Genomic DNA, 24,517 nt, shown 5'->3' with positions numbered 1-24,517 from the left:
GGGAGACTAACTAGTGCACAAGTGTGTGTCTGTCTATTCTCTCACATAATCCGATGGGACGGCAACGTGATACGACCGGCGAGAGTTCAGGCGCATGACCAACGGCTTAACGTGCTTTCCGAGGCACGGGAGTGTACACACTTCCAATATCCGGACTCCAAGCTGCCACTGAACATTTTTCGGCAAAAAAGCCATTTACTTTTATTGGCCCGACATTGGATTTGAACCTAGGGCCTTGGAATCTTAATCGAATTGTGTGTGCATCACTATTACTCCAGAAACATTCAACAATAAAGATGATGACACTTCAAACGTGGTAAACAGTTATAATTATATTATGTAAGTAGGTTATATTCTATAGTTATATTGTAGGATTACATAAACGATATAAAAGTGTAGAATTAGTATTTTTTTATTTGCATGCAGGATACATAATATTTGTCGAAAAAGAGTAACTTCTGAGTTTCTTGCCGGCTCTTCTCTGTAGAATCTACATTCCGAACTAGTAGAAGTTTTAATTTTAATTTCATCTTTTAAAATGATTACTCAAAAGAGCTCGCAAGAGCCTACTTGAATAAAGTATATTTCGATTCGATATATCAATGTATCCAGTTTTTTTATTTAACTTCAACTGTTAGTGAGTGTGGAGAAAATCTTGCTACTTAAGTTGAGGCGATTCAACGGAACGAATTAACCAAAAATTTTAACACAATTTTTTGCTAGTGGCAATACTAACAAGCAAACTAAACTTTATTCGCTTTATCACAAAAATGTTTGAAAATCAAAGTTTGTTTTTTCTCTGTATGTTGTCGCACCAACAAGTGTTGACTCGAAAAAAGGTAAGCAACGTACACATTACAAACATAAAATAATAGTAAAATAAATTATAGTAACGATATACTATTTGTGTATTACTTTTAAAAAATAAGTTTCATCGTCAATAGGATTCTCTTGTGTCTTTACTAGGTTAACTTCACGTTCAATTCGAACAGCAATACAAACTTCTGTTCAACTATTTTGTGCCATTTTTATGTTAATATCCTCTTGTTGTTAAACTTCTTTGTATTTCGTATTTTTTTAACGAAGTACTATCATCGTAACATGGAAAAGAGACAAAACTGAAGAGATTGTAAAAAGTTCTCTATCTAAACTGTTAATTCAAAGCCCAGTTCGAGTCCACTCGACATTCGACGGCTCTCGACACTGGCCGGTGTTTGCAGAACACTCCTGCAGAGCAGGTGCTAAGGATATATCTGTTATACATTCTAATCTTTCTTGGCACCAAATAAAATGAGGAAAATACACAATGTAATGACCAATGAAATCCAATTGTCAGACATACTTTTCCAATAGTCATTTAATATTATTCCTAGTGAAGTCAATTTACCTAAAATGGCAATTCAGAGATAATAGCTAGAAAACATTATGCAAATAAACCATATATATCATATCCTAAATTATAATATTACGCGGTAGTACACAATAGACTCAATTGTTTCTCACCGAGAAACAATAGCAATGCGGAAGATTTGACTGCTATAATTATAGTTTTAGTAGTTAGGGGCACCATTTTGAATCAGTATAAACTATCTTCTAACTAAACTCCACCCGTGAACACATAATATAATTGTGAATGTGAACTCAATTCTATTCTGTTACGGAGTGGAATATCATGTTATCTGTTGTGTAAATTCAATTGATTTTCTTGGTACTTATTTACACTTACAGTGTTTTTCTTAAGGTGTGAAAGTGGTGACATCACTTTCATTTTAAAGAGTATTTCGCTTCCCTGATAAAACCTTTCGATATCATAAGATAAATGTACGTAATATATCACTTCGTTCAATCTATGTTGGAAAGCTTTTGTTGACTAATTCCCAGGGCAACAGAGTTCCAATATTCTATCATGCCAAGTTATATTATACAGGATGGGGGTGGTGGGACAGCAAAACTAGTCACCATAACGGTTATAGCTACAAATAGATTATCATATAAGATCATGTTTTACAGGGATCAAGCATTTAAATCTCGTACTAGAATTATCAGAAACAACAAAAAGCTTTTTTCATACATTTAATCCTAATATTTAAATCCTAAAAACTAGTTGTCAATTGATTTAAGCCTCGCTATATATTTAATAAATAACTATGATAGTAGCTTGATAATGGAACTAAGTATTTCACATCATATGTACACCTTTTGGTACTTGAGCATCGTTTTTCTTTACATAACTCCCTAGAATACAACGGGTTTCTGATGACGACATGATAAGTTAGAGTAAAGTTTCAGCAGCAGTTTTCTTCTTATAATATTTCCTGGATCCTAATTTGAAGGACAGCTATTTAATTCAATGGTTTGTAACTTATATTCCAGTTAACCCAAAGAGCCGTAACTTCGTAGCTTTAAGGGCAAATCCCTGTCTTTGATTTCACACTCAAACGCTGATGTAATTACATTTAGAAGTCGTCAGATCGACGATGAGAAATTGTCGTCCAAATTAAAGGAAATTTTACATTGAATATTTTTAAAATGTCCCTGTAATTGAATTTTACTAGTGTATAACTGCAGCTTTGAAGGTCGAGTGTTTTGAAGGGTGACTTAAAACTCGTTAATATTGAAATTAACCAAAAAAGATCCTATAAAAGACTATCTTTTTTTTCAATGATAACCAAACCTTAGAAGTTTTAAATATCTTTGTTCTATCAATGCGAATTATGCTCTACCAAAAGTGTGGGCTGTGTCATAAAAACATGCAATTATTATTAGTATTTTGCTATTTTATTATTACTTGCTAACAAGAATTATATATACAAACATTTACTTATAATGTATTTTTACGCTTTTTATTCCATTATTTAATAAAAGTAAAATAATAATAAAATAGAAAATCAATGTTAATATGATGTACATGTTTAATAGTAAGGCAGACGAACTAATATAATCTAAGATGTTATGTCCCTTGTGCCCGTAAATACACTGGCCCACTTATACTTTAACCTAAAACTTACTGGTATTTGACTTGAAGAAATGATGTTTAACTATAAAAAAAGACTGATGAATGGAAAGTACCCAGCCAGACATTAGTCTCCTTAATATGTATAATTTAGATAAAACAATAATATATATGGAATAATGCATTTTGATCAAGATTACATTACAGGACATTCCACTTTGGACAAGCTCCTAGGTTTCTCTAAATTGTTATATCCCTTATTCGTTTATTGTAATCCTATTTTATTTTTATTTTTTTATATTCGCCGGGAGGGCAAATGACTCTACTCCACCTGATGGTAAGTAGTAGAGTCCAAACGCGACGACGGCCAGTACAGACGGGAAAAACGTTCTGCACTAGCCGCCTTCGCCTTGCCGGCCCGCAAGATGCCTCTTCACGCCTCGTTTGAAGAAACCCGGGTTGTAAGAGGAGGGGAACACGTGAGCTGGTAAGGAATTCCATTTTTTGGAAGTGCGACAAAGAAAGGAGTTGCCAAATTTCTTTGTTTTAGATGGAATTGATGTTACAGTTAGGCGGTGCCACAGAGGGAGAGAAGAGGGGAAAATGCTGACTTTTTCGCTGTGAGAGCGCATACCTGTGTTTTCTTGGCATTAAACTCAACAAGATTATCAGAGCCCCATTTGGCGATGAGCTCTAATTTCCTATCGAGTTCAATGACAAGATCCTTCCGCCTCTCCTCAATTTCGGCCCGCCCAGCCACTGCACGTCCGTGGTATCCACCATGCACTGTACTATCGTCTGCATAGCAATGTATGTTCCCAAGAGAGAGCATATCATTTGTATGCAAAAGAAAGACTGTCGGAGATAGCACAGATCCCTGGGGGACCCCAGCATTCACTACATAGAATTGTGAAGCGCAACCATCAACTAAAACACGAAGGCTACGCTTGTGTAGGAAGCTGGCAATCCAGGTGCATAGCTGAGCAGGCAGACCATATGCCGGCAGCTTGGAGAGAAGACTTCTGTGCCAGACCCTGTCGAAAGCCTTGGAGATATCGAGGCTGACAGCCAACGATTCTCCATGCTTGTTAATAGCTTCACCCCAGAGGTGTGTTACGTACGCTAGAAGATCACCTGTGGACCGTTTTGGTCGAAGCCCGTATTGACGATCATTAATTATACAGTGATCTTCTAGGTAATGGATCAGTTGGTTGTTTAAAATCCGTTCCATCACCTTACAAAGTACTTAGGTGATAGCTATTGGCCGATAATTTGCCGGGTCAGACCGATCCCCTTTTTTGGGAACCGCTTGCACATTAGCTCTTCTCCAAGCCTCCGGCACACATCCCGAAGAGAGAGAAAGTTGGAACAGGCGCGTTAACACAGGAGACAGCTCCGCCACGCACTTCTTCAGCACAATGGCTGGTATTACATCGGGACCGCTAGCTTTCCGTATATCGAGTGATTGCAGCTCCGCACGCACATCACGTTGCCTGATTTTGATGTCAGGCATCGTGTGGCCACATGAAGGTATTGTTGGTGGCTGCGCACTACAATCATCGATCACAGAGTTGTCGGCAAAGAGTTTAGCCAGGAGGTCGGCTTTCTCCTGCGGACTGTGAGCTAGCGATCCGTCCGGATTTCTGAGCGGTGGCAGCGAAGGTTGGCAGAAATTGTTTTGCACAGACTTGGTCAGACGCCAGAAGCTACGGGAGCCCCTAGGATGCGAAACAAGGTCATGACCAATCTGTACAATGCGCTGTGCATCCGCTCTCATGTATGCCTTCCTACAGGACTTGGAATTTTTATTGTAGTTTGCTTTCAGTGAGTCAATGTTAGATGCCCCGCTAATGCAGCCGTTGAGCGTCGGCACATTCACGCGTGAACCAACGGTTACGCGTACCCCTATTGATGAGATCTGAGCTAGGAATGTAGTATTCCATTCCTAACATGATCTCATCAGCAACAGCAGCGGCACTAGCTGTCGGGTCATTCCCACTGAAGCAACGTTCCTTCCAAGGGACTGACGCATAGTAATCGCGCATACCGTCCCAATCTGCCGACTTATAGTGCCAAACGCGACGTTTGCATACCGCTGATGGCGGCAGCTTGGCCTGTGGCACTTTGGTAGATATAAGGCCGTGATCCGAAGAACCAAGTGGAGCTTGAACCACAACCTGATATTCCACCGGGTGAGAAGTCAGCAGAAGATCCAGTAGAGAAGGCGCTTGCCCATCAATGTCTGGGATCCTGGTGGGCTGATCAACCAGTTGGGTCAAGTCGTGTGTGAGAGCAAAAGCATGAGCAGTCCTTCCAGCATGGTCAGTTTTGAGGGATTTCAACCATGATTCGTGGTGAGCATTAAAATCCCCCAAAAACACCAATTCCGCGTTAGGAAATTGCTCTTGCGCAGCATCTGCCACCCGACTAAGATGGTCAAATAATCGGCTTGTCTCCAAGTCACCATTGTGGGATCTGTAGAGGCACACGTAGACTCGACTCTGACGAACCAGGTCCACACGTACCACCAACATGGAGAAGGAGGGGTCCTCCAAGCAGCGCAGTCGGTGACAGCAAACATCCGTCCTGACGAACAAGCATACTCCGGCTTTCGCTTTGAAGGATTCTTCAAGCGTGTAGCCGGGATAATTAAGGTAGCTGGTATCGGCAGGACGGAGTATTTGTGTCTCCGTGAGAAACAACATTGCTGGCCGTGCTGTCTCGAGATGGTGGTGGACAGCGTTGAGGTTAGCGTGGAGTCCACGGATGTTAGAGAACTCGAACTCAAACAGGGAGGGTATGGTGGGGATGTGCACCGCTGTATGACCGTTATTTCTGTTTTGTTGCGCTACCATTTGGGAAAAAAAGAATGGAAAAGAGACGTGAAGCGAGCGACGTATTGCCACGATAGAGATGGGCAAAGTGTGGAGGCGTGTTTCCCCTAGTGGTTGCCAAAAGAAAAAATACGCTGACCTGCCGGACAGAAGGGCCCCCGAACCCCCCTGGAAGTGGCCGCCGGGACCCCACCTTCCGGTCACCAACCGGCACAACGGTCCACCCGGAGATTATGCGTGGCCTGGTGGGGCAGCCTCGCGAGCTGGTTAGGCACGCTCGGGCCCCTGTAATATGCCACGGGCGGCCAGCGGAACAGCCGTTTCTTCGGGTCTCCCTGTCCGGCAGGTCAATACAGTTTCCCCCGGCATTGGTTCAACAACCGTCTCCATTGGACCAACACCCATCGCGGTAATACTCGCTCGGACACTGGCTGTACGCTGGCTGACCTCGAAACGCGGCTGCAAGCCACTTCACGAGTTTTTCATCATGCGTTCGGTGGTAACAAGCCAGGCGGATGTTTAATACCCTACCACCAGTGACGTCAAATGTTTGTTATATCTGATGAATTATATGAAACTGAGATTATCACCTATTATAGACTTAATTCTGACTTCAATTTAAAGAAGAACGATATTTTAACGACATTAAATTAAGTGTTGTTATATGAATCTAAAAATAATGCTACTAAAATAGTTTCGAAAATAAAAAGCCACCGCTGTACGTCCGTAACTTGTTAAAGGCAGTGAGATTTGATTTCACACGCCACTGCTCACTAATCCCGACCTCTCCATACTTGGAGACTCGGAGTTGGTTCCGTAGTTTCGACAGATACGTTATGTCGAGGGTCACTTGAACAGTGTCGTCCTTTTTTCCTTGTTTTCTGGCGAGTGTTAACTTTATTGTAACATTTTTTAGACTAAAAAATGATCATATTTTTACAGGACAGAAGCATTAAGAATGAAAACATATGTCTTTATATTAAAAATGCATCAACCAATAAAAAATAAGGGTTTAATAATGCAGCCCTGAGGTACACTTATTGATTAAAAATATCGCGTCACGACTTTGCATTAAAATATTTTTTACAAAATTTTTATATTTTATGACAAAATGTATACAATTTCCTGAAATGAACCATGAAATGAATGTATTGCATACCCATGATATATCGTAGACATATATTAAAAAGGTCCGTTAATTTTATTATAACAGCAGAGACAAAAACTCAGTGTTTAGTGTGCGGTATCACAGCCGATGAGGAAACATAAAAATAATTTATATGTCGTCCACGCGCGCCAACAAAGCAACGCGTTAGTTGCGCAGCAGCCATCTTGTATTTTTATTGTTTTTTATTTTAATTAGATATGGTTACAGTGTATTCAGACAGGACTTGTTAAATACATTTTTTAAAAAGAGTTTTGTTTTAATTTTAGTTTCCATATTTTATATATCCACCAGTACGCTGAGTAGCTAAGGTTAGGGCGGTAGATTTGAAGGGCGGGAAATTTAGAAACCAATTATTATTTTTTAATTACGGTGTTAATGAACAAGATTTCTTCTAACGATATCATGGATGTATTTTATAAAACTGTGAAATAAAAATATTTAATTACATTTACCAAATGTACATTAATTAATGTGTAAGCATACATTACCCTACCCTGTGTTATAAAGTGGAATAATGACCACATCATTATTCCACTCTATAACACAGGGTAGGATATTGAAATATATCCAAAAACTATTTTATTATGTTATTTCAGATAAATACTTTAATAAAGAAAATAAATTACACAATTGTAGTGTAATAGCGGCAATTTTTCAAAAACCTATACTTAGAAAATGTGTAATTCTGGCACAGAGCACATTACATAATTTTAATGCACTACTTCTTCTTATACACAGGTTATTATTTACTATATAAATGTTATCATTCACTAATGTTAATCTTCATTATAATAAAAATCACGTTGAATATTTTCAATAACATATTACAAACCGGTAACATTTTAAGAACTTTTATTTCTGGAATTTATCGGTAACAATAAATCTTTAATAAAAAATGTAAGATTCCGTTTGTTTTAAAGAAGATAAATATATATTTAGAAATATATTCTTAACACAACGAGGCGCACGTATTAGATAATTTAATTAATTATACATTTGAATAAGAGACAATCGTAAATAGATTTCACGCTTGAAGCAACGCAATTACTATAAGCAACAATCAATACCGATTGTTATCAAAATATACACGGATTAAGTGTACGCAGGATATATATTGTAGCAATAATTCCATTATGATATGCTAATACGCGAGGGAGTCGATCTGTTATGGGACACACGGATCGAAGGATACTATTTATATTATACTCGTATATGATATTATGAGAGCTAGAGAGCTTCGTACGGTAAAATTCTAAATTCAGAACTACCAGTCTGATTTGAAACAGCTATTTCGTAAATCTTTCGTTTCTATATAAGTTTAAATTTCGAAACTTTATTTTGCTGAAAAATTACTTTACACATAACCATATAAATAAGTGATGGGGTAGGTAGGACTAATGGTTAATTGCTGTTGCCCCAGAGCACTTTGGCTCATCTGTGGCGGGGAGAGAGCATCGTATCTCCTTATCTCATCTATCTCAAGCTCTCGCTTTGCGGCCAGATGGAGATAGTCGTATAGCATAATCGGTAATAAGATGTCTCTGTCATTTTCACCAGGGCATGTTGCTGAGGCCCCCAAGTAACGAGCAGAACCTTAGTCGAGCATATACCTTCTAGATATATTTTTGTAAATTTTCCTGTTTTTAATTGCAATTTTTAAACAACATTTACTTTGTGAATAAAATAGTATTTTTATTATTTATTTCATATGAAGTCATCTAAAGAATTTTCATCCATACTCCCAGATTGCTAGTACTGGCTATAGCGCGACTAAATATACTAATTATGCTTATGTTTTGTTAATCCTAGTAGTTAGCGCCTGTTATATGGCAGTGTCCAATGAAGTTAAATATACCAATTGGTCAGACATGCGCCGTTACATAACTGCACTGTTATATACTAACGCCCGAGGAACACGTATTCGTTATTGTTCACCTAATGTGATTGCATGTTGGCCAAATATTCAATTGGGTAATTGTATTATAAAATTATATTCATTGTTTAGTTGTCGCTTTTGAAACAGTGATACTAATAAATGTCAATTGCTAAATTAATTATGTGATATTGATACCTAAATGATAATATAATTAATTATATGTCAAGGTTATAAAATGAACGGCACTTCCACATGACAGGCAGAAAGAGCATGAGCCGTTGCTCGTTTGTAAAATAGATAATATTATGAATTTTATTTTTAAGAACACACGTTTACTAGGAGCCAACATGAACTAAAGCTAGCACGGATGAATCTTAACCGAATTATAAATTTAAACCTGGGAAACTACGAATGCTAAGCTTCAAATCATATTCTCAAGAGGAAAATCCCATGCTATCCCAGATATTGGGAAACTTATAGTGGGTATGTTTGTTTTTTGCTTACTACGTTTCCAAGGGACGATTGCATCATGACTCCTCATGGCTTCTAGTGCTAGTTTTGATTTGCGCTTTGCTGGTTTCACTGGCATTGACTTTTCATCTATCGGTAAAACATATCTGTGAGCGATTTGCTCCGAATGGCGTCCACAAACATACTGGAGTATAATTTTTGTTAACTCGCTGATGCATTTGCTTAACATTTCCAAAATTAAGCTCGTAGATTGCATGAGGCATGTTTTTGAAATGTATCAAATGTGAAAAGTTGTGATTGAGGTAATTTCATGTGTTGCATGTAATTCGTTTTTGGCTCCGTAATTTTTTCCTTTGGTATTATGCTTAAGACGCTGTCGTTGTCGTTACTGACTTTTTGAGCATTTTTGAATTAGATTAGCAGCACTTGCTCATTACAAGATTTATCAGTCTTTTAGAGAAATCAAATCAAATCAAAATAATTTTAAGCAACCTGTACGAATAAAATCTATTCTAAATATCTACATATTATGAAAAAAACAAATAAAATCATCAGCTATTTAAATTCAATTTATACATACATCTTATATAGAAATCAATGAATAACTTACCTTGTGCTTTTTTGTCATTTACATCATTTTGTATTTGAATAACATAGCCTTATTAATTAAGGTCTTTCTTTCAGATTTAAGTTTTTTACTTGAGAATGTAAAATTATTTTACGGGATTTTAATAAAACCAATACCTTGCTCTAGGAAGGATGTAATGTCTTCGCGAAATCGGAAACTCTGTGTTATTATCTATTTAAACAAATGGACGTAAGTAAACTAATGGCCTGTCCATATCTTACGCCGTGCAATATCTGCGAGGAACGCTCGCCACTCGACTTCGGCCTTAATAATTGATTTCGGACTCCGGATACATCACCGCAGGGTCTATTGCGTATTGAGTATAACTGTGCTGATGAAACGCTTCTCAATAAATGCTTTATATCATTTCAGTCAAATAAGTGCAATGTGCTTAGTGCGTGTATTTTTACTTATTTGATAACGTTGACGTTAAGTGCGATTTGTATGGAAGATTGATTGTTGTCACTAGACGACGCTGTTTTCATTCAATAGAAATTAACATCAGTGTTTTTTTTTTTTTTTATATATTCGCCGGGAGGGCAAATGACTCTACTCCAACTGATGGTAAGTGGTAGTAGAGTCCAAACGCGACAACGGCCAGTACAGACGGGAAAAACGTTCTGCACTAGCCGCCTTCGCCTTGCCGGCCCGCAAGATGCCTCTTCAGGCCTCGTTTGAAGGAACCCGGGTTGTAAGAGGAGGGGAACACGTGAGCTGGTAAGGAATTCCATTTTTTGGAAGTGCGACAAAGAAAGGAGTTGCCAAATTTCTTTGTTTGCGATGGAATTGATGTCACAGTTAGGCGGTGACATCGAGAACCAGCTCGCGTGGACTTAAGAAGGAAGGGGGAAGCAGGAATTAGAGAGAATAATTCCTCAGAGCACTCGCCGTGATACAGTCGATTTTCTATCGACTGTATCACGGCTGTATTGCGTCGTGAGATAGCGCTCAGTGCTGCTATCTCACGACGCAATTGTAAAGGTTCAAGGGTGTTTGTGACCTTTACGTCGCCAATAATGCGTACGGCACGTCGCTGCAACCGGTCCAAGGCCTCAAGTAGGTACTTAGCGGAGCCATCCCAAAGGTGCGAGCAATATTTCACGCAAGACCGTACCTGTGTTTTGTACAGCAGGCACAGTTGTTGTGGCGTGAAAAAGCGCCGCACCTTGTTCAGAACTCCGAGTTTCCGTGAAGCTGTTTTTATAACAGCCTCGATGTAATCCCTTGGACTAAGGTCGCAGCGAACGTCAATCCCCAGCATGGCGATTTTGCTTTGCATCACCAGCGGAGTACCACAGAGGGAGGGAAGAGGGGAAAATGTTGACTTTTTCGCCGTGAGAGCGCATACCTGTGTTTTCTTGGCATTAAACTCAACAAGATTATCGGAGCCCCATTTGGCGATGAGCTCTAACGTCCTATCGAGTTCAATGACAAGATTTTCCCGCCTCTCCTCAGTTTCCGCCCGCCCAGCCACTGCGCGTCCGTGGTATCCACCATGCACTGTACTATCATCTGCATAGCAATGTATGTTCCCAAGGGAGAGCATATCATTGATATGCAAAAGAAAGAGTGTGGGAGATAGCACAGATCCCTGGGGGACCCCAGCATTCACTACATAGAATTGTGAAGCGCAACCATCTACTAAAACACGAAGGCTACGCTTGTGTAGGAAGCTGGCAATCCAGGTGCATAGCTGAGCAGGCAGACCATATGCCGGTAGCTTGGAGAGAAGACTTCTGTGCCAGACCCTGTCGAAAGCCTTGGAGATATCGAGGCTGACAGCCAACGATTCTCCATGCTTGTCGATAGCTTCACCCCAGAGGTGTGTTACGTACGCTAGAAGATCACCTGTGGACCGTTTTGGTCGAAACCCGTACTGACGATCATTAATTAGACAGTCTTCAGCACTATGGCTGGTATTCCATCGGGACCGCTAGCTTTCCGTACATCAAGTGATTGCAGCTCCGCACGCACATCACGTTGCCTGATTTTAATGTCAGGCATCGTATGGCCACATGCAGGTATTGTAGGTGGCAGTGCACTACAATCATCGATGACGGAATTGTCGGCAAAGAGTTTAGCCAGGAGATCAGCTTGCTCTTGCGGACTGTGAGCTAGCGATTCGTCCGGATTTCTGAGCGGTGGCAGGGAAGGTTGGCAGAAATTGTTTTGCACAGACTTGGTCAGACGCCAGAAGCTACGGGAGCCCCTAGGATGCGAAACAAGATCATGACCAATCTGTACAATGCGCTGTGCATCCGCTCTCGTATATGCCTTTCTACAGGACTTGGAATTTTTATTATAGTTTGCTTTCAGTGAGTCAATGTTAGATGCCCCGCTAATACAACCGTTGATCCACTTGCGATATGCCGCCTGCTTAGATGATACAGCATCGGCACATTCACGAGTGAACCAACGGTTACGCGTACTCCTACTGACGAGATCTGAGCTAGGAATGTAGTATTCCATTCCCAGCATGATCTCGCCAGCAACAGCAGCGGCACTAGCTGTCGGGTCATTCCCACTGAAGCAACGTTCCTTCCAAGAGACTGACGCATAGTAATCGCGCATACCGTCCCAATCTGCCGACTTATAGTGCCAAACGCGACGTTTGCATACCGCTGATGGCGGCAGCTTGGCCTGTGGCACTTTGGTAGATATAAGGCCGTGATCCGAAGAACCAAGTGGAGCTTGAACCACAACCTGATATTCCACCGGGTGAGAAGTCAGCAGAAGATCCAGTAGAGAAGGCGCTTGCCCATCAATGTCTGGGATCCTGGTGGGCTGATCAACCAGTTGGGTCAAGTCGTGTGTGAGAGCAAAAGCATGAGCAGTCCTTCCAGCATGGTCAGTTTTGAGGGATTTCAACCAGGATTCGTGGTGAGCATTAAAATCCCCCAAAAACACCAATTCCGCGTTAGGAAATTGCTCTTGCGCAGCATCTGCCACCCGACTAAGATGGTCAAATAATCGGCTTGTCTCCAAGTCACCATTGTGGGATCTGTAGAGGCACACGTAGACTCGGCTCTGAGTAGTAGTAGTAGTGTGGTGGAATATACTCCAACTTTGTCCTTAAAATAGTTGAGGAGTTATTAGCTCAGCGACATAAATCTTTTCATTTAGTTTCTATTATGATTCAAAACGTTACCAGGTTGGTAAATGTCATAAAATAAATTATAATTACAAAAATAAACATAATAAATAACACCGTCTGTGTGTTTTTTCAAATATAAACACAAAAAATTATTTGTTTCTTTGCTTAGTAAGATTAAATCTATTAAGTACACTTTTTCCTCAAAAGCTCGCTCGCGTCCTTAAAATAACTTACCGTATTACATAAATAATGAATTGGATTATTTCAGATACATAAACGACGTGACAATTTTTTCGAAATAAGAATACGAAACAAATAAAAGAAACACCTGATCGTTAATAAGATCGGTCCTATTTTTTTTTTAATTGATTAATTAATTTAAATTAAGATCGAATAATTTTTGTATAATGATTATGTATAAAAGTTGAGTCAAGTCTTTACGTCACCACTAGACAATAATTTTAGGAGTTATTCGCAAATCAAGATCATCATCAGAAATAAAACTATCTAGAGAGCAACTAGAGTTACTAACATTACTTGCAAATAATTAGTCTGTAGTGGATTTGGGTTTATGTGAAAGGACCATTCGAGCAGACGAATCCCAGAGTGGAGAACGTGGAACTGGCAAACGCAGGTTACGGTGTCCAGTCAGTTGGATGATAACCAGAAGAAGACCCGACTGGATCCGGAAACCGGAAAACCAGGAACTTTGGATTGGGAAATGGGTTATGTCCAAAAAGGACTGCGTTTGGCTGAATGATAATGATGGTGAATATGAGCTATAGAAATTGAACAAAGAAGAATAAAACTTTGAGATATGCGAAAACACTCCAAGAGTATATGACTATACATATCTATATGGGTACAGTAACATTTCTTAGATTAAAACCAAAGAATACCATTAACTTATAGCAGGTGTAGTTGTAGCTTTACAAATGATTCCACAATTCGCGTTAGTGTTTGCTCCTTACATTACATCCGAATATTATTGACCATGCGATAAAAACATTGTTTACAAAACTAATTCATTCATATGAATATAACGAAACTAAAATTATTAAAATAATTACAACCTTTATTCGCGTCATACTTCAAAATAAACACGCGTTACCTTTTCTCTCGCCAGTGCTTTATTACAAAAGGACGAACTATTTCCATTATGACATAATTTAGATTGTTGGAAACAATACAATTTAATATCGTGCTGTACGTAGCAGTTCATTGTTTTAAGCATTTGAGATGTTATGTATGATTGACTGAATAATTTCCACCGGCTTTGTGCAGATGCAACCACTCAATCAGTTTTTCGATCGCTAAAGGTCAAAAATACTTTCAATAACCGTATTTTGATTTGAATGGTCACTGGTCACTGAATCGGTTCTTTAAAATGAAAGATATGTGTAACAATCGTAAAAACTACTATAACTACGAACGGTAAGAAATTGTTTCAGATTTTTAAAATAGAAATATTTAAAGTTATTGAGTAAGCGAGGCGGTACGCGACTTGAAAGAACGTTTACCTTCTCATAAACTCAGTGTACATATACAGTTATTATATATGAAATAGTAAATCAATGATGTATCAGCGCTCTATTGATCACGTAACTAACCTAACATGATTAATTTATATATATTGTAATATAAAAATAAACTGAAAACGTTAATATTATCGATTATACAATATTAGATATATATTTTAATAATCTTCCTTCTGTCAGATTATTCTATGAGATTATATAATCTTTATTGATATGTGTTTAATTATTTATTATCATATTCTACATTATTTAACCCTCAACAATTAAATTGAATAAATTAATATTTTCCACTTAAAAATATAACATTTAGATCAAACCATCCTGGCATAAGCAGAGCCCAAAGCTCGCAACATAAACCTGTCAAACATGCAGAGTTTTCTGCCACACATTTTTACACGATACAGATATACAATTCTAAATTTCCTTGCATTTCTATTGCATATTCACCCTTATATCAAGAGCGTTAAGAATTAAATTGTGTGCATGTTCTCTCTATGCATTTTACAGGTACGCCAAAATTCTAACCGGTATGGATCGTAAATTCCGAACGTTGCTAGTTTTTGGTTTTAGAAAAGTGCATTTTGTGTACGAAAAATCGTTTTAAATCAGATACGGAAAATATATCTGCGGAATCTTTGAAGAAAGTCATAATCTTAATAGAAATGAGATTGGTATATCCTGCTTTTCATTAAAATAAAACGAGAATTTTATATTTTATTTAGATAATTTGATTTTTCTTATATAACTACAGTGCAACTCTATCTCGTGGGAAGTCATTTCGTCTATCTTATTCGTAGTCTGCGGTAAGTTTTAAGTTTTTTTACAGTGGCTTAATTAAATGGTTTCAATAGATTTATTTTTTAATATTATAGTTAGGCACTAAACACAGACTTTGTCGCCGTAAGAAATATTAACTGTTCACTACATCTCCAATGCGCTACCAACCTTAGTAATTAAGAAGCTATGTCACTTGTGCCTGTAGTTACCGTTGCTCGCTCACCCATCAAACCGGGACACAACAGTACTTATATATGACGTGATAATTATTTTTTTAAAATCATATAAAAATATATTATAATATATATTATATAGTGCTAAAGAGCTAATTTCCACCAGTATCATTTGAAAATATTTTTGGGTCAGGTAACCCATTCAATCAGGCATGTAGACTAAAACCACTTCGCGGCGTGGTTTATACAGTCAATAAAGTTAATCGCGGGCGAAACCCGACAAGGAATTTCACTTTAATTCCTTTCATAAAAAAATTAATTAATAAAAAAATATACATCAAAGAAAATTCCTAATAATTTTTTTAATTAGGACACGTAATTACCAAAACAATCGAAATATTTCTTTTCTTTATGAACAGGTATGCGAAAATATAATTGAAAATTAATTCAGTCCGACGGAAACATGTTTTTTGAATTTCATTTGTAAATTGAAACATTATAATTGGATATTAACGTAAAACTGATGAATTTTGTAATTATTGCCGATTGAGGTTATTATAAAGATGAAATTATCGAATTCGAACTTAAAATGAAATGATTTATTACAGTTTGTTTGATTGCGACGTGCCAGGACTTTCGCACAGATCAAATATGGTGATAGGGCTTTTTTCGCCATCTGGGCACAATTTTTCATAAAATACCCGATTCATTTATATGATTGTTTTATTAAGGTAATTTGTATAATTACGGGGTTTAGTAATACACAATATTATTGTACTGGCTTATAAACATAACGGTTATATATATGTATGGTCCATCATTTAATTTACTATATAAATTAGCACTAGTACCGCTACGGTTGCAGACATTTAATTTAATTTTTTTTAATGTTTATATTTTAGTTTCAAATTTATATGTATTTATTTCAGCTTTTTTTATGTAGGCGGCTTGGCAAACGGGCCACCTGATGGTAGCACCTTTAAGATAATATTAATAATATTAATCAACAGCTAATCGTTGTCCACTGCTGAACATAGGCCTCTCCCAAAGATAATAGCAATGTAAAAAATATTAACATCGTAGTACATCGCCAACATTGAGAAGTAAGGTGTTCTGGCCCCTGCATGGACGCACCATTGAAGTTTTTAAAGATTTAAGGTTTTAAGGTTTTTAAAGATGGGTTCCAGTGAATTGTTACACCATTCATCCGGAAACGCCTCTTTTTGCAGTAACTCATTGAAGAATAAAGTTAGTCACTTCCATCCATCCACATTCAGAAACTTCCATACTTCTACAGGTATACCGTCAGCACAGCTTTCCCATTCTTCACATCTTGTACAGCCTTTTTCACTTCACCTACACTAACTTCTTGCACTAAACCTCTATTAGTTGGACCGCATACTAGCACTCCGCTCCAATCATTCTCTTCGTTCAATTTTCATGACTTTTTATCACTGGAAAATGCCTTGATCCGCCTTATCTTATCCACCGCTGAATGAGACTCCTGGTCGAGTGCCTGACTATCAACCACAAACAAGCTTTACCTCCTACGTCTTTACTATACTACCACTCTTTTCTAACGGCTGCCCTAACTTTGAGGTACTCGTTCGTAATGTAGGCGTTTTAATGCATGGAGACCATTTTCGGCCCTCTCAGTCAAACCCAGATATGTTATACAGTATTTTTAACCAATCAGTAGGCGGACTGGCAAATAGACCTCTTAATGGTAAGTTGTCACCATCGATCATAGATATTGGCAGTGGAAGAAATATTAACTAAAAAACATTACTAACTTTCACTCTTCAAACCAGAATACAACAATACTAAGGACTTCTGTTTGGCGGCAGTATGTGATGAGTGGGTAGTACCTACCCAATCGGGATTGTACAAAGCCCTACCATTAACAAGTGGATATATAATAAACGCCAATATAATATATAATGATCGTATCTTTTTTGTTACTAAACGTCAACCGGCTTTTATTATTATTTTGATATTCCCAAAACGTCCCCCAGAAATAAAAGGATGAAGCAAGAAAGTTTGTCCTGTAAACTTATTAACGGTTAAACGAGTCCCAGAATTTTCTGAAGAACGAAAAGGGCCCGCAAGTTTGATTAAAATAGTTGGCAACTAGCCGCGACAGGACTGCCGCGAGCACACTTCATTTATATTTCATTTGCAACTTGCCTAATCCTGGAACAAAATAGAAATCAATTCGATACTAAAATTACTAGTGTTTTGTAATTAAACATTCTTAACAAGCGGTTCCTCACAAACCTAACCACATTTTTTACCCATTTCCCTTATTTCATAACTGTATGTCAAACATTAGATTTGGTTCAGTTAGTCATGATAAAATTACAAGCCGACTGAATACTTTGATATTATCTTTGTAAACATACATTTATAATATTTATATGATGTATTCGGCCATATATAACAAACCTGTTTGTGTTTTTATTTTTCTTTTATCTCTAAGCTATCCCAATTTTGTACCAGCGACTCTCTCTTCGATATATCCGGGGGGAAAGTCACTGTTCTGTGTCACACACACATTTCAACATATTAAATAACATTATGTTATTTATTTTTATTTTAACCTTTCTTATATCATGTCATAATTATGAATGTTTTTATTTTGTAGTATAGAAGCCGGACGAGCATATTATGGGCCACCTGATTGTAAGTGGTCAACAACGCCGGTTCATGGCAATGTCTATTGCCATTGTAAGAAATGTTAACCATCGCTTACATCGCCAATGCGCCACCAACCTTGGGAACTAAGATGTTATGTTCCTTGTGCCTGTAGTTACACTGGCTCACTCACCCTTCAAACCGGAACACAACAATACCAAGTACTGCTGTTGTGCAGTAGAATATCTGATGAGTGGGTGTTGACAACCCAGACGAGCTTGCAGAAAGCCCTACCACCAGTAATATGAATATTTTTATATCATTTAAAAGTGATCCATTCTACGAAATACAAACTAACATAAGTTTTATTTCTATATAAATATTTTGTCTAACAGTACCCTGCTTTTTAATGCTTATAATAATAATAATGAAATAATAAGTCAAGTGTTCTGTTACCTGGAAAACAATGTTATCGCTATATAAGGCATACTTTAACTTGAGCATCTTCGTTCGTTTTTAACTTATTATATAACCGGTGATATTATAAAGATTTACAGTCAGTCAGTCACAGGATATTACATTTTACTACTACTACAAGTCTATAGCTGGCCTGCATGCAAAATAAAAAATAATGAAGTATAGAAAGTTTGTTTGTAATATTGAATAGATTTTCGTTACGTTTGTTTTCTTTAAACTTACTTACTTACTTATTATATTAAAACGGATAATAAGTTATCAGTAGTCATTGTAAATTGTGATTGAGTCTGATATCCTCAAAAAGACATTTGCATGATGAAATTAAATCGACCCGAGGGAAATTAAAATGGATCAGTCAATATGTATATTTAATCGAGTTGGAGTTGAGATAAGGATTCGTAGTTGTTGAGGTCGGTATTATTTAAATAATCGTTAAATTGTTCACAAATCAAAACAAACTTGATAAAGGTATAATAGATTGATTCATTATCTTATCATTATTTAAACCTTAATTAAAGTTAGATCAAATGTGAATTCACTTTATATATTTAGAATTAGCATTTCAAAAACCGCGTTCAGGCACGAGTCGATTCTTGTCGATCGGCTACTTGGTTGACGGTGATTGGAAACGTCTGAACTAATCTTTGTGTAATCTTTTGCATTTAATGCAAATTTAATTTAATATAAAACTAATTTGTACAATGCTAACTTAGTTTTAAATGTGTTCAATTTAATTAAATAAACTACAAATGCAAATAACACATGAAATGCTGAATAGAACTGTCGAAGATTTAAACTCGCGATCATTTGTTAAAACTAACTTATCTATCCACTGGGCCAGCGATGTCCTAAATCAAAATATCTGAAATGAAAACCGATAGCGAGTATATACTTGACAAAAATATTGTTTATAAAATATAACAATTTAATAATCAAATATTTTATATTAAGGGCAGATATTAGATAAAAAACGTAAGTGTTTGAATTCTTACGCCTCGAAAGGCAAGTAACGCCCATTTTACTATGAGTGTAAGGGAATAGCAAATGAACCTTTGTTTCACCTATACACCTCCTGCACGCGTTAGTCTTTGAGATTGACTGCCGTTACTTAAATTCGGTCAAACTTAATTAAATTAAAAAAAATATTACCTAATTAATTAATTAATTAACAACCACTTTTCCTTTCGATAACTGCAATTAAGCATTGATGTTAAGCAGGTGTAAAAAACTAATATATAAAAATAAAATAGTTAAGTTTTCTATAAAAAAAAAAACAAATTTATTGTTTTTTTTTTTTTTACTTTAACTTTAACCATTATTTAGAAGTAAATTGAGTTCAAATGTATTACAAATCGTACTTCGAAACTTTAAGATGGTCTTGAAACACAAGTGTGGTCCATCGTCAATCACATGGTATCCAGGCGCGTCGTATTAAGATATGCAAATTAAGTAAACTTCCTGAGCTGACCCACAATGCAGCTGCTAGCATTACATCTGTATACTTGTTATTATAGTTATTAATCTACTATACCTAGGTGGTTATATACTTATAGGACATCAGTTAGTAAAGGAATACACCGATGGTTGAACTCTCCGAAAGCTCGGTGTCCTAAATTGTTTTACCAAATTAGAGCGTGAGCCTGTTTGATTACAGGCACAAGGGACGCAATATTTTACATCGCGTGGTTGGCAACACATTGATGTTGTAATAAAAATGCCTTGCTAAATCTTTGAAAAGTGACAAAAAAAAACATCAAAGTATTAATCCTTACCTATATATAGTCTTAGAGATATTACAAGTCATTTAAATGCAATGTTTTTTTTTTTATATATTCGCCGGGAGGGCAAATGAGTCGTGAGCCACCTGATGGTATGTGGTAGTAGAGTCCAAACGCGACGACGGCCAGTACAGACGGGAAAAACGTTCTGCACTAGCCTCCTTCGCCTTGCCGGCCCGCAAGATGCCTCTTCACGCCTCGTTTGAAGGAACCCGGGTTGTAAGAGGAGGGGAACACGTGAGCTGGTAAGGAATTCCATTTTTTGGAAGTGCGACAAAGAAAGGAGTTGCCAAATTTCTTTGTTAGGTACCCTATGAACTTTTCTGTACCGCCCTGACAACGTTTATACAAAATTTCATGACAATCGGTTGAGTAGTTATGGCGTGAGAGCCTAACAACAAAGAAAACTTACTTTTGTGGTACTTATAATATCAGTAAAGATATATATGTTTAAAACTATTAAAATCTTTGGCTAAGAATCACATGTTTGAACCATGTAGCCATTTTCGCTCATGTTAAAGATTTGTTCTGAAAAAATAATAATTATACAAATAAATTTCACATAGTTAATTATTTAGTCACCATAACAAGGTCAATGTCAATCTGACAGTATTGAATCTGAAGAAAATTCAATTTACAAATTAAATCCTAACAAATCCTTTGATTAAAATCCACTCTCACCTCGATTTTCTTTATATACCTTCAGACGGCGCAGAACACATCCAATGGGATTAGACATTAAGCTGCTAATGATCATCAACACAGATATCTCCCGATCTCCGATACAATAGCCACTTATAAAGGGGGAAACATCACTGTATCGCAACGCTTTAAGATAAAGCCAGCGTGCTCTTCTAATAAGATTTGCATATCTTAATACAAACCGTGCATTCCGATCTAAACTTGAAACTAATGTAAGCTCAATAAACATTACACGAACAAACACAACGAAAGTGGAATAGTAATTTTGGATTAATAATAATTGATCGCCTTAATTGACTGCGGCCGCTGTGGATGTATACGTAACACGCTGTATTATCTGATGAAATTCAACTAAATTAATGTTTATCGACGCAATAAATATGATTAAGTTATAATAAACATCATACAAATTACCGCAGGGGTTTAGCCCCCATGTAATCGTTATTGGTTGCTGATTTTAAACGTAGCTACAAGAGTAGTTTAAATAAATTACCTCGATGATGTAAATTAAAAGATTTTAATAATAACTAGCGTATATACGCTTCATCTGCGTGGATGTTTTTTTTATAACAATTTTTTTAAGTTATTTGTAAAACTCTTTAGAATTAAATCTATTTATAGTTTATTGATTTCCTAATATTATTTAAACAAAGTGAAATTCGATAACAGAAAAATTGAATACTTTTTTGTTCAGCCCGACCTGCGATTAAAACCCGGTACCTCGCAATCTGTAGCCTAATATGCTAAGCACTTGGTGACAAGACGAAGCTGGACACTAGTATTATTCTAAGGCCACATGACGGTAAGTGGTCACCAACGTACCTGTCAGTGTTACTACTCCTCACGTTTCTACTACCCTGTTTCTACTAATTGTCGCTGTTAGGTAGTAGCACAAAACCCAGCCACCAAGTACATAATTATAAACGTATTTTTATTCACTGTCGTCCATTTTTCGGGTTAAAACACATGGCCTAGTCCATGTAACTCTAACCCGAAAACTATCTCATTGCTGCGTCAAAGAATATCTACACCAAGAAACATTTTCGCATTTATAACATTACAAGAAAATTTGTAACTTTTAACCTCAATTAGCTTTCAGAACCATTGCAAATGTACGTTAAAAACTAAAAAAAATCATACTTTCGTAGTAAGCCAACAATTTAAAAATGCCTTTTAAATTTTTAAAAGCATGTGTATTCGATGGTTGCATTTTATTACGAAAAATACCGCAACAACGTAAAAAACTATATATCAGAAAATTCACGTGGAAATATCAAAGAATGGCCATTCATGCGGCAACAATGCTGCCAGCGTGTATGCACATCAATGGCGCGAAGCCGATGGGACGCGCGCATTCTATAAAATTCAAAAATGGAACTGTAGAAGAAAGCGCGCGTCGTATATTCTGCCAAGTTTTGTCCGCGCACAATGGCGCCACCCCAGTATACGAATTTATTCCCGTTTATTTATTATTACATAGGTTTTGTACACTATTATGTATTATTTATGGCAGAGCTTTTACTATATGGATTCTTTGACTATCATTGTTTAAATATAAAAGATAAAATATGACGTTTTTTTAACTTAAAGACAGGTAAGCATTATTTATGTTTTAATACAATTTAATGTGTACAGGTTTTTTATTTCAATAGTCGTTGGCATTGAAGCTAAATAATAAACACTTTCATTCATCTTTTCTTCTCTAATGCTGATCCGATGTATAACAACGTGAACTTAAATAACACATTGAACTAAAAACATCGCTTTCTTTCCCATGTGAAGTTAAAAAGCACGTATATTATTTGTCAAATTGGGTCAGACATTATGTCGCATTAACCCCCATGTTGCATTAATAGTTGGTTCTATCTATAATAGTTAACGAATAAAAAAATCGTATTAAATATTTTTTATCGTTAATAAAAATAATTATATGCAATAAAACCCTGCAAAAATCTATATTATGTATAAACTTACTTATGATTCGCAATTAATAAATGAAAATTAGAATATTGACCGCGGCGATTTTATAAATAATTATATTATAAAGGATAAAAACAAAACGCATAATAACGCATAAAAATAAAACTCATTTTGAATACATAGACATTTATTCTATGGCCATAAAATATTACGAACTAAATAGTGGATTACAGAGGCGGTACTCATAGTATAATAAACAAACAAATTACAAAAACTAATTACTATGAAGTAAATTAATACATACTTGTAAAAACTTACGTAATTAATTAAAAGTATAATACAAACTAAATAACAGAAAATATTTACAATATTTAACTTAATTTAATAATTATAATAATAATGATAAACCGTGATAAAAAAACGTGAAAAAGAAACAATAGTCATGTACAGATGAAAAACCGCCTTTCAGCATCATCATTCTCTCATACTCTATGGTACCTACAAACTTGGTTTAGGTACATTATGTTCTTCGATATCATTAGACAATTTACGTGTCTATGGTTAGTCAAATTTAAACATAATATTATTTCAAAGGACTTGGTCCTAATAGATAAATAGTTAATATATTTTTATTACACGACTATCGCTTATGTGCGTTTATTAAGTAAATCATTAGAACATGCTTCAAGCTTCAAGTTAGTCCATAAATATAATTAAAAAAAACAATGAATATGAAATAATATCATTTTTTGAGATCATCAAGGCAAGTTATCTTTTTAAAGTAACGAATTTTATCATTAATACTTTGAAGAGATTTGAGACCTTTAAAATTCATCAATGTCTGCAGATAAAATGGGCACAGCTTTCATGATTGAAGCCAGCTAGCTGGGTATACATATCTTTAATTCTGATTTGTAATATTTGTTTTTATCCCATCAACCCATTTGTCATTAAATTTTCATAAATAATAAATATTGAAAACGCCATCAGCTGATTATATTAACATATCATGTTTAATGACTATAGACGACGACCCTTGTATTGATGTAATCGCCCCAGGGCGTTTTAAAGAAAAAATATAATTATTTGTCTATGCCCGGTTCTTTTCAGTTTTGAGGCATTTCTTTACCAACTGGTAGATGTTTAACAATCAAAAAAAGGAAGATACATTGAATACAAAATTTTGATTTTGACTCAAGTTAAATTCGCTTTATATTAAAATAAAATCGAATTTTTACTACGAATTAATAACGTTGACATAATTTATATTTGCAACGATATTCATGTTCCTTCGTTCACACATTTTGCATCTGCAATTTAAATGACCTATTGACAATGATTATGTACTTAGCTTAAACAAAATAAAGTTAATAGGATGGCCATAATTTATAGATTAAATTGTTGTTATATTCTAGGATTATAGACGATAAGTTATGTGCGGAAACATGTATCACGAACTATTTCTAAACATTCATAGAGAGATAGAATGAGTCG

Source organism: Nymphalis io, chromosome 3 (assembly GCF_905147045.1).
Source record: "Nymphalis io chromosome 3, ilAglIoxx1.1, whole genome shotgun sequence".
NCBI classification, from domain to species: Eukaryota; Metazoa; Arthropoda; class Insecta; order Lepidoptera; family Nymphalidae; genus Nymphalis; species Nymphalis io.
This window is presented reverse-complemented; position numbering follows the sequence as displayed.